At 42.5% G+C, this 12,812-nt stretch overlaps 1 pseudogene across 1 annotated transcript; it reads left to right on the top strand.

Moving 5' to 3' along the window:
- The first annotated feature begins 3,985 nt into the window (after positions 1-3,985).
- Positions 3,986-12,144, top strand: LOC148003518 (disks large homolog 5-like; annotated as a pseudogene). The gene is made up of 5 exons (XR_015629378.1): positions 3,986-4,201; positions 4,919-5,078; positions 6,068-6,199; positions 6,867-7,050; positions 11,358-12,144. The product of XR_015629378.1 is annotated as a disks large homolog 5-like (transcript).
- Positions 12,145-12,812: the final 668 nt, after the last annotated feature.

Genomic DNA, 12,812 nt, shown 5'->3' with positions numbered 1-12,812 from the left:
CAGGGTGATATCTAAGCCATTGACCAAACTATCTGGACTAACAATCACAGGTGGAATTCCACCTTGTAAATGGGAGGAGAGGAATAAAAGATACCGTTAAGGATTTAAAAAAATGAAATGTACCCAAAAAATCCAATAAAAAAGTTTAAAATAAAAATAACTTAGGAAATACAAAATACTGGGGTGCCATTCCACAATCGTGATGTGTTTCTTCTGTGATAGCTTACAGGTTAATTTACTTCTCTATGACTGTTTTCTTATTTCAAAGTAAGTAATGGCATCATCTGTGGAGTGATGGTGAGAACAAAAGATTTGCCGAACTTGAATAATCGATCCCTCCGGAGCATGTGCTTAACATTCTAAGCACAGGGAAATTTCCTGAGGGGATGAAAAAACAAAATCCAAACATAAAACAGGAACAACAACGATGTAAAAACATTCTGCACTCTGGGTATGAAGGCATGTTGCAACTTTAATCAGCTTTGTAGGTATTTCTAATAAACACACAAGAAACAAAAATCCTATCACAGTCCTAGCAGTTGCATCCAACAAAGAGAGAGCTGTGAGGTAGTGCGTGCTGCTTCTTTCCCCAGATACCCCTGGGCCTCAGGCCTGCACCCAGTGAGCTGGACCAAGAGCAGCCAGGTTGAAATTCCTGCTGCCATGGCAGGATTCTGCAGGAACATTTCCCTTTGACAACAAGGAACCTGTGTGGAGGAGACCTCTTGGTGAGTCCTCAAGGACTCTAAGTGTCTTATTCTACAGGGAGACCCTGCCAGGTCTTTGGCAAGGCCAGCCAGTTGTTTCGGGAAGTCTCTGGTCCTGTGGCAGAGGGCGAGGAATGGCAGAAAGAATGGCAGCTCCACTGAGAGTAAAGGCTACCCCTTCTAGGCCTATGACCTCCTAATTAATTTATCTTCTCACCTGATGCCTATTCACATTTTCTTACTATCATACAACTGTGATCTTGATGAGCAGCTGGTCTCTTGTTTTCTTAATCAGTTCTTTGTTGTCACAGACGTTTTTAACTTACTCCAGCCCCTGAGACTTACTCATACCTTCTGTATGCAGTAGGACCCTTGGTGGGCCTGTCATCTCAAAATTAGAAGGTTCGGTAATCCAAAAGATTGGACTCCAGTTTACCTCAGGCTAGGAAAGAAGTCAGCCACCATTAGTAAAAAAGAGCAAGGGAAAAATTACATAGGAAAAAGAAGTGGCTTAATCAGTAGAAAAGATCCTCAACTTCTAAGGCCCGCACATCTGCACCCCTCTCTTCTGACCTTTGCATAGTGGTGTATAACTCCAGATGGTAGTAAAAGGCAGAGTTCTTCCCAGAAAGGTCAAACATGATTTTCACTCTTACATCTCTGAGGTGGGCTGGCATTATAGCACACATTCAGGTGGAATTATAACACCTAGGATAAGAAGACAGAATCCACATATCACAATGCCAAATGGACACCCTCCTGAACTTATGGACCCATTGACAAAACCATTGCCTCTTGTGTACCATCTGGATGAAGTACCAAGTTCACAGACAGTTCTTCACCAACTTCCCAAACCAGCGAACTGGAGCATGAAGAAAGCCAAGTCCAAGGCATTCAAAACCAGCATCCTCACGAATGCCACCAGGAAAGGCTTTGGTAAAAGAAGGGAGGTACTGAGACAGTTGGCCCTCATACACTCAGAGAAGACTGTGCCAGGAGAATTGGGGAAGGATTGTGGGAGAGTAATCAGGTATCAGTAGTCAAGAAAAAGAAAAAAATATAAATAGAAATAAAATAAAGATCTTTAACAAAATGGGACATAATGTATTGCTGAACTAACTCTACTCTGTTTACACTTGCACATGCTTTAACATCTACAGTCATTTACATATACTATGTATACAGCAAAGATTAATGTAGCAGAGAACAGGCAGATCAAAGATCCATTGTTCCCTCACATCTATGTGGCTCTGCTTCCCTTTATCAGGACTATGGAGGCCTCTGCTCATCCAGGTCTCAGGGCTCAACCAAAATGCAGTCCCCTATGATCTCTGGCCAAGTGTTCTTCTGTTCCCAGTAGAACTCTGCCTCAGGCTGCAGAGGCACTGAAGGGTTCACCTTCAAGGTACAACCACTCTTTCAGTCTTTCCAGGCTCTCTGTTACTCAACTGGAGGCTTCAGCAGAGGCCTTTCATCTCAATAACAGAAGTTTACCTGATCCAAAACATTGGGAAGCCATCCTACACTCCTGATTGGCTGGTTACCTGAGACCAAACAACATAGCTCTCTTCTGTATGCCTGTTTTCCTGATTTGAAAGTAAATATTGTGTGCATCTGTGGTGTTCGTGGTAAGAAAAAATCCATAACATGAATAACAGGACCATGCAGAGCATGGCTTTACATTCTATGTACAAATTGAATAGCTAGATGGAATTACCAAAGAAAACAATAAGAATCCTAACAACAATTACAGAAATAATGAAATGAAATAAAACAAAAACAAAAGCAAAAACAACAATAATTTGTGGGTGCTGGAATTTAAGGCACGTATTAATTTTGACCAGCTTTGTAGGTATTTCCAATAAAAAGCAAACAAACAAACAAACAGCCTTATTAAAAGTGCTGCAGGTGCAGGAGAGAAAGGTGGGAGATGTCCTGTGCTGCTGCCCCCATGCTGTGATTCTGCAGCAACAACTTCCTTGGGAATAGGAACCTGTATGCAGTGGGATCCCTTGCTGGGCCTGTCATCTCAAAAAGAGGGGCTTCCCTAATCCCAAACCTTGGAATCCAGTTGACTTCAGGCCAGGAATGAAGTCAATCATCATTAGTGAAAGAGCAAGGGAAAAATTACATAGGAAAAAATATGTGCCTTAATCAGAAAAGATCCTCAACTTCTAAGGCCTCCACAATCTCCACCCCTCTCTTCTGAGCTGTGCATAGTGATGTTTTATAACTCCAGATGGTAGTAAAAGGCAGAGTTCTTCCCAGAAAACTCATACATGATTTTCACCCTGACATCTGTGAGGTGAGGTGGCATCATATCACAGAGTCAGCACACCCAGGATAAGGACACAGAAGCCACAGATGACAATGCCGAATGGACTCCCTCCTGAACTTATGGACCCATTAAAATTGAGGTTTAGCCTAACCTTAGGCCATTCCACTCCCTGCCCATCCGCCTGAGTTTTATGTTTGCTCTGAGTAAAAGATCAGCGTGTAGCCCCAAATATCCTCATGATTGGACTTGGAAATTCAGGAAGAACGATATTGGAAAAGGGATGGCTATGTGGTTACAATGTGGTAACACAAGGTCCAGGTTGACGTTTACTCGCTGATGTCCGATTTCACTGTCTTGTTATATTTGAGAAAGGGAGGATGTCCAACTTAATATATAAAAGGTACAGAAATTTATTATTTTATATATGCCCTGTAGTTGATCCCTATGTTTCAAGAAAAAAGGAGTTTTTATTCTAAAAAAATAAGATAATAGACCATTGATTTTGTGAAATACATGGATATGTAAATAAAAACAATGTCAACTGTCAAGGACTGCACAGTAAGCAAATATTTCCAGGTTTTATACACTCAGAGGTCTAGAAGAAACATATTGGCCTCCATAAAAAGGAAAACCTTAGGAATCGAAATGTGTGTCACATGCATTGTCTCGAGTAGTAGATTTACTTTTAAGAAAAAACTCCCTCTTCCTTGGTCCCTAGAGATTTGGGTGCTAAGAAAAATCTGTTCTCTCATTCAGGTTGTAAGCAGCCCTCCCCAGCAAAAGCACTGTTGAGTTCTAATGATGCACAGAGAAACATCTAGCTTAGCAATAGCGGTTGCCAAATGCTATTCCCAGTGATGTATGAGAGACTAGAGGAAAGGGTCCGCACAGAAATTGATCAATTTTTGGAGAGCTAGTTAGCAGGTAGGTCATAGAACTTCCCAGTGGCATCATCAGTAAGCCCTTCACTGGACAATCTATTGTATCTAAGAGATCCCTAGAATCTTCTGTGATGTCACCAGTGTTGTGGTGACACCAACTGCCTTTGGGATATACCTTCAGTTCCCTTTGGGTTCACAAACAGGCATGTTTCGCCAGCCGCTCAGGCTATTTCAGAAGGAAAGTGTTGATCAAGGAGAGACCACACCAAGGCTGAAGGAAGATGACCTCCTCTCATCTTCCTTGGAAGGAAGGAAATCATTCTGGGGAAGGCTTGGTGAGTCCTGGGCAGAGTTGGGGAACATCCTCAAGGAGGTATGTTTGAGATGTGCCTTCTAAGATTAGGCCTTACAAGCAGGAGCCTTGGGATTTCTCAAAGGCAAACCAAGAGTCAGGAGTTCCTGATCTTTAATTTGAGAGAAAGCCAGAAAGTGGTAAGCCTTCAGTTTCTTTTCTGGAAGCTTTTTAATTGTGAGTGTCAATGAATGGCAGGAGGAGGCACAGTGAGATTAAAAATGTGACCATCCATGGTTGGGAGTTGAAGCATTTCTTCCTCTAGATTACTGTAGTTTACATAAGTCTCTGATGGTGAGAACAAGGAAGGATGCACCCCGAGAAATGAATTGAGTTCTCAGACACTTTGGGTGGAACACACATGATTAGAGCCTGATGGTGCTAAGCAGTATGAACTCCAGGATTAACTGCACCACATCTGATATGAGATAACAATGTCCCAGATGTTTATGTATCAGTCAGGTTATACTATTCAGGGTGAGGGGTCCTGTAATAGTGAGTGTGGCACGTGTATGGCATTAGAGGTTGGGAAGAGGGACATAGCTTAAGAATCCACCTTTAAGAAAGCTTTTCTGCTCTTTAAGGGATTCACCCAGTCTCTACCATTTCCCCTTCCTCACCTCCTTTTCGGAATCAGAATGATCTTTTCTGCCCATGGGCCACCAAATATGCAAATTCACTTGGGTTTATCTATTTACAGGTTTTGGTAGGAAGGCATCATCCCAAAATGTCATCAGTAAGCAAGAGGAGCTTCTAAAGGAACTGGAGGAACTCAAATTTGAAATCCAGAAGTGTCAATTCGAGAGGGATGAACTTTATCAAATCCTGGATCTTTATATCTATGATGAGTGGGACCACAGGTAGTCATTATGCCCAGTAACCTATTCACTGTCTTGTGCTTTCTCTCTGCTAACCCAAGATTTCCTCTTAGCACAAGAGAGTTTCACCTCTCATCCTGGATTTTAAGGAGATTTGGAAGGCATTTGCTTGTGAGACAAGCTAGGTCCTGTGTGTTTAGGGTCAACCTCTTTTGTACTTGACCCTGAGCTCCTTGGATTAGCATTGGTTCTGTCAACAGCTAGAAGGACCTGGTCACACTTGCTGCCTCTAAGTGAGGGGATGAAATGCCTGCACGTCATCCCTCTTTTCCTCTAATTTTTTTCATTATACACTGATTCTATGGCACCTCCATGCATGTAGTTGGGATTCTGCTTGTGTTTGTATATTGATTGGTATGTAAGTATGTGAAAGTGTTTGTGGGTTTTAAGCTCTCGGTCAGGGAGTCTGGGGAGTTTCATGGGATCTTAGGATATGTGTGATGGACAGTTTGCAGGTCATGATAGTGGGGATGCCCACATGGATCAACTGAGCACTTTGCATCTTCTGTTTACTTAGGTGGTAGATAGGACCCTCCTGAGGGAAGGAGGGGTTACAAATCCTCTACCCTGTTAAAGTAGTTATTCCCTCTGGGAATTCATGGAACAATAGGAAACAAGGTTTGAGAATCCCTGTTTTCAAAACAAAAGAAATATCATCACAACTATCTGTTAGACCCAAGCCACTGCAGTACAGTTGGTCTTGGGGGAACCATATCTCTACAGTCTTAGAAAATGTCCATATTTCAAAATAACTCTTTGCTGATTTGCGTAGAAATATTTCCTTGAAAGAATTGTTGTTGGAGTCTCACTGTTGTGTTTTTGCTCTGGTCTTTGTGTTTGCCACATTCTTCCCTCCCCCCACATTTCTTAAATTTCAATTTTTTATTGGGTTTTTTTAATTTACAATTCACTTAATTCTGAAATCCTGAGTTCAGATGGTTATTTTTTTCTTGGGCCATGCCCCACAACAGGCTGGATGTCGAATTGCCAATACTTCAATCCGAACATGAGATGAGAATGATGGCTATGCAAATGATGACCAGTTCAATAAGTGAGGCCATGGAGAGGTACAAGGAGCTCATACAAGTGAACAGTTCCTACCGGTGAGTCGCTGACAGAGATGAGAACCCAGCACTAGGCAGGGAATGCTCCTGTCCTGTATGACATTGAACCAAAGTCAGGGCACTGGTTCTGTAGTGTCTGACTTTTAACAAGAAGCCTGCCTCCTGGCAAGGGTCTTATGTTTGTAGCTCTTGGACTCAGTTGTCCTACATGTGAAGGCTATAGAAGACCCTCCAATTGTTATTTTCCCCATTAAGGATCCTCTAGATAGAAAGTTTTGTACCGTGATGGGAATATCAATCAACTCTGAATCTCTAGGACTCTGACAGAAGATTTAAAGATCTGTGATCCATGAGAAACACATGGAAAGATTGTATAGCTATTGGGACTTCAATTACCCCTCAGAGGGGATTTCCCCACTACGTGAAGATGGTTTTAGCATATCATGGACATATAAGCACCCATATGGACCATTTCTTCTTCCTGGATTTATATAAACCGTCTTAGTGTCAGGATTATCAGAAGTACTTTGATTCATGTTGAATGTGGATTCTGGATTTGACCTCCTCTAATTGGTGCTAACTTGTATAGTGTGGCTCTGTTCTGGGGATTTCTGAGGATGAGGACCCTTGAAGGGATGATTGGACTTGCAGGAGTGACAGGCAAATAGAAGCTGGCTGGGATTACCATTTTTTGTTTGTGGTTCAGCATCAGGCACTCCCAGCTTCTGCATGAACAAACTCAATTGAAGAACAATATATAGATTTTGCTGAATGAGAACAGAGAACTGCTGGTGGAGCAGACTGAACGGCCAGCATCCTGTGTGGAGGCAAAGAGGCTCTGTGAAGAGGCCGGAATGAACATCTGTGTCCCCAGTGCAAAGGAACAGCAGGTAGGATTAGGCCTCCAGGTCAGGTTGTCCTCAGGTCTTTCCATAAACATAGACAAACCAATGTAACTGTCTATTGACTGATCCATGTCCTGACCTAGGTCTCATCCAAGTGTTCATTCATGTGATGGTTTACAAGGCTTTCTGTGGAGATAGCCCCTCTTCAGGAAACTGCATGTTTGGAAAGCGAATGCTCCTGCACTTTGAGAATCTGCAGTTTATTAAGGGAGATGGGTTGATCACATATCACAGCACTACATGCCATGTGTGTGGAGGGTGCTATGTGGGAGCCCCTCTTTAGACTAGAACAGGGCTTTGAGGGATGAAGCAAAAGCCTGGAGCTCATTTTCATTACAGGGATCTTGTGAGACTCCAGGAAGTAAGTAGTTTTCAAGGAGGAGAGGCTGGTGGAAATGGCAAAGAACCGGTTCTCATTTGTGGTGGCTTTTGTTCTTCCTCCCCTCATGTCCCTGTATATGAAGATGGTGACTTCATGCTTCATAGATCTTGGGTAACTACAGAGCCTGAGGAGCAGCATGTCAGTCCTGTCTTATTTGAGTGCTCCTGGAGAGTTCGTATGTGGGCCTTACAATCTGAAGCTGGATAGAAGAACAAGGATGTGGAAAAGGTTTCTCAAAGGCTGAGGGTTGGCATGAGAGATTTGAGACTTCAAGAACAAAGTTATCCATATATACCCCCAATTCTCACCAAGAAAGGTGCATTGCTGTGCTGATCTGCATCTTAGGGAGCCTGCGGGGAGGCCAGTTCATGACATGCAGTTTTTTCCAGTCATTATCCAACTTCGTCCTTTAAGCCTAGGTCTCTCAACAAACATGAAGCTTCCTTTTTTTGTGTTGTCCAGCAGTCTTTGCATCACCGGTCCAGTTCCAGGTGGAGCCCTGTCTCTTATTTGTCTCAACACATTCTTAAACCATTCAACTATTTTCAAAATAAGGATTAGATTTCTTCACTTTACCTGAACAGAGGTATCCCCCGGGAAGATTCTGGATTGTCTTATTGGCTTCACCATGATCTTGCATGGAATCCTAGAGTGCATCCCTCTGCTGACATTGCTTTGCTGACTATATCATGGGCATGGCATTCTTTAAGGATAGATTCCCTCTCAATACTGTACACAGTGCTGCATTTCAGAAAAGTCAGGGTATGTTATTTCTTTAGCCTCCTTCTGACTGACATTGAGGTTGTTTTAACATCACATGAACTCTAATGTGATGAAAAGTTCCTGGTAAATGACCATGAGTCCCTGTCTTGTCTGATGGTTCCAAGGTCTTCTATGAAGGAAACAGGGTAGTTTTAGTGAGGGGCCTATGATGAGTCAGCATAGAGCTTGATGGAGTCTTTTCCTAGAATCTCTCTCTTGGGAATTTGATGTTGTATTGTTTAGGCTATCTGTGCAGAACATGTAACTTACTTGTAAAACCAACAAGTATCTGCATAGAAAGGTTTCCTGAAGTGGAAATGAGTACAGGCCAGGGCAGCACAGCCTGCTTGAGTCTAAGAGACTTGTACACAGCATAGCTCCCACTAATTCCTCACTCAACAGGAAATGTGCTGCACAAGATCAAAGTTTTCATTTGTGCGTGCAAGTGAGTATCTGTGTATTTCTGTGTGTTTGTGTGTGTTTGTGTTTGCAGTAGTGATTGTGTTTCCCTCTATTTCCAAGTTTCATGAGAAAAGTACTCTAAGAGTTCACTTTACATCCATGAAACATGAAATACAGCTGCCCAGTCATTTGGCATCTCCATCCAGCTCTGTACAGCAAAAGGACACTTAAGGTATTAATTTAATCTGTTTTCAAAAATACCGTAACAGAATTATCTCGTGAAGTCTGGGGGAGGAGTGGGAAATATGTTCAAGTGAGTCGTGTTTCACAGTGGTAACAAATGGTACAGGCCTGGAGCTTGCAGGTCCCTTTTAGTTATGGTGTAAAAGAAGGACAATAAAGTCCTGTAGAAATGCAGCCCCCCCAAAAAAAAGAAATGCAGCCCCCCAAAAAGAGGACACAAAAACACCTGTAAAGTTAGATTTTCAAGTGATTAGGGGTAAAACTACTGGTCTGCATTGAAATCCTTTGGAGCACATCAAAGGAAAGGAGTGCAGGGAGGTAAGGGGGGCTTCTCTCTAAAATCCATGAGTTTATGCAGCTTCTCTGTTCTTTGTGAATGGTGAAAGCCCACTGGAAGGGTGTGTCACTCACTGTGTCTTCTCCAAGGTTGCTTTCCACATGGCCTGCTACCATTTCTCTCCAGCTAACTTGGCACACTACAGCTTCCACTGGGAGTTTGGCTTGGATTTTATTCATTGAGAATTTGAGTTGCTTGGAGTTGTATTGTCATCCAGAAAAAGCCCCATAGCTATGCTGTGGTGCAAGAACAGGGCAGTGTCAGGAGCCCCTTTGGTGCACAGATAATCTAAAGCGCTCCCCTATGTTATCTGTGTAGCATTCTGCAAGTGCTGTCAATCAACATCATTTTCTCTCAGTTAATTTCAGCCTCAATGGAATTAGGAGAAATGATGAATTTCAGATGGGTCTGGGAGTTTAAGAACAGGTAGCCCTATGAGAAGCCATGTTCAGAAAGTGGAACAGAAGTTTTAGTTAACCCAGTGATTCCACAACAAGGAGTAGGTGTTGCCATTGCAACTAGGGCACATCAGTGTTGTAGTGGTCCCAGAGTAACCTTGAAGGAGAATCTATCCAGACGTCCATCAGGCAAGGAGTAAAAGTGTACCATAGGGTGGACCCCTTCCATAGATTCTGATTCAGTCTGAGAAAATCCATGCAAGGTTTTACGTACTTACTCAAAATATCTGTGGCACAATCACATTACGGGGAGAAAAATTGTTGTTTTCGATCCTGGTTGTGGAGATTTCTTATGATTCTAGCTTTGGGCATGAAGTCACTCAGGCTATGGTAAAGACAGCTCAGATTAGAAGAAGCTGCACACTTTGGGGAAAGTCTGAAACAGTGAACAAGAACAAGTGTCTAGTCTACCAACAACATATGATCCTTTGCTGGGGAACAAGACTGCTCTACACAGCCCTATGAACTTGCAAAGCAAGATTGGTAATAGGGAAAGAACCCTGAGTCTATGTCAGTTTATGAGAGGACAGCACATCACTGACTGAGCTGTCTATAGGCTCTATTCACTATGTACATATCCCACTCAACATTTGTATTTATGCCTCCAGCGTATACTGGGGAGTCTTTACATTAAGCATTAATGTTCAGGTAGGAACACAGGCTGGAAGAAGCCATTTGAATATCCTTTCCCTATATAAGTACCCGTTTTGGGTGAATGACCACCTACATGGATTTCAGCCTCAGGCAGCTAAAGAGCTACTCAGAGTATAGTTCTGGTACAGTTCATGTGAATTTTGCCCATGAAACAATATATATGATCCTCTGGATTTCTTGCTATGTTCTACTCCTTTCTTCCTGTGATCTCTCTGGAAAGATCTGAGGACATTTTCTCTTCTGTCCTCTCACAAATTGCCTTACACTAGCCATAGACTTACAGGGGTGCTGGTGTGTTTCTACATCACAATCACCTTTAATATCCGTGTGTACGCTGGGAAGATTTGCATGGAGCACATTCTCAGTGATTACAGGATCCATGCAATTCCCATGGATTTGATGTGAGATGGCTTCTCTGTGCATTTGCAGGTACAGTGCTTAAAATGGAACCTAGGCAGGTTCCTTCACTGCAAACATAATCAGAACTTTCACCTCAATTCTAGGCATCTTCTCCAGAAGGCATCCACATGGTATTGTAGGTTGCTCATCCCTCTCTTGAACTCAGATTCAGACATAGGTACAATGTTATTATTCAACATAATATATCTGGACCAGTGGAAAAATACGCTCATTTTTCTCTAAATTCCAATACAGTGTATAGTCCACAGTTCAAATTCTAGCAGTTTTAAAAGCTGAGATAAAAATCCAAGAGCAGGTACTCTATGACACTTGGGGATGCAGGGACTGACCTCAGCTGACAGGTCATGCTGGATTGTCCAACTGAATAGAGCTGATGTAAGAGGGAGAGTTGAAAGACTGAACCCCCAGTGAACTAGACTGTGGGGGGGAGGGCAGCAATGGGGGGAGGGTTGGGAGGGGATCACCAATAAGGAAGGGGAGGGGGTAGGGGGATGTTTGCCCGGAAACCGGGAAAGGGAATAACACTCGAAATGCATACAAGAAATACTCAAGTTAATAAAAAAAAAAAAAAAAAAAAAGAGGGAGAGCTGAATTGACAACCACTCACTAAACCTTTATTCCTTTGCTCTGCTAGGTCTGAAATTCTCCAGGAGAAACTCGAACAAGACACAAACCAGGGCAAGATCTCCCTTGGAGAGAAGTGCTACAGGAGGAGAACTAAGTGTGCACAGCAAATACACCACTATTGCATCTCATCTGTAATGTCCATAGCAATTGTGAACTGCATTTTCCTCCTTTAGTTTTATTTCTTTGGATTGAATAGGCCGTACTTTCACCTCCCCACCCTCCAGCAAGTGTAAACTTTTGGAGGGACTCAGAGAAGTGCTGATGCACATCAATCAAGAGGTGCTGGTCATCCAGAAAGACTGTGCACGTGTAAATGTGTACTTGTCCTGGTGGGTCATCCAGAAGAGTTTCATGGAGATCAGTTCACAACATTGGACAGACTTTGAGATAAAGTCTGTAATATCATTTCTACTCAGTATTGGATGGCTTTGTCCTTAATACCCCCACTCCAACAAAACAGACCTACTTCCACTCCTCTTGGAAAGATTATTACCATCAGTAACTGCTTGTCTACTGTGTCTCCAAGGAGAGACACAGGCTATAAATCTATTCTGCAGAAGGAGCAGCAAAAAATGCTTAGCGCAGCTCCTCTATTTAAGTGTGGCTGAGTTTTGATTATTTTGGTTATTTGGTTTTCCTCCTATTCATTTGAAGTTTTGTTATTTATGTCTTGTTGTTTTGTTCATTTGGTTTTCTATTTTGATAAGGATATAGACTGTATATATTGACAACCTGCATCTGGTTACTATCATGTAAATTGGATGTATCCTGGTGAAAAAAAGAGTAATCTCAAACTCTTCACTCTTAAGAACCTTCTTTATTGATCATTAGTGTCAACATCTGAAGTCCCACAGCTATCAGGGAGGGATGGATCTCTGCATTCTCATGGGGACTGGGCATCAAAATCACTTCCCAGTCAGACTGAGATTCAAAGGCAATTATACAGTCACTGTTCACTGTGTTCCAAACTCTGTGAATTTCAACTTCAAATTGCATATATTACCCACTGTGTATGCTTACTGTCAAATATATAGTTACCTCTAAATTATACTCTGTGGATGAGAGTGTTGAACAAATTAATGGGATAAACATTAATTTCTCTGTAATATCTCCCAGGACATATAAACGTGGCATAAGGGAGTTTAAAGCAATCAGGAAGCCTGCACCCAAATCCCGTGGTGGAGAGTGCTGAACACCCAGGAATGCAGATACTCCTGATGCCACAGGACAGAAAGCCACTTCTGCCCAACTTTGCCCACATCTCTTGCCCAATATTAATCTGCATGATGCCTCTGGAAACAGGAATATAGGAGCAGTCAGTGGCAGGAACCTGCTTGGTTCAGCCTGTGTCCAGAACCAACCCAGGCCCTGAGCATATTTGAAGAAAACCAGAGGCATACAATTCTGTTTCCTGATTGTGGCTTTTTTATTTGAAGTTCTAAACACCATTTTGTTGTTGTTG

The sequence above is a fragment of the Rattus norvegicus genome, chromosome 9, assembly GCF_021556685.1.
Source record: "Rattus norvegicus strain SHRSP/BbbUtx chromosome 9, alternate assembly SHRSP_T2T, whole genome shotgun sequence".
NCBI lineage: Eukaryota > Metazoa > Chordata > Mammalia > Rodentia > Muridae > Rattus > Rattus norvegicus.
The sequence above is the reverse complement of the archived record's forward strand: the minus strand, read 5'-3'. Positions and strand labels throughout refer to the sequence as shown.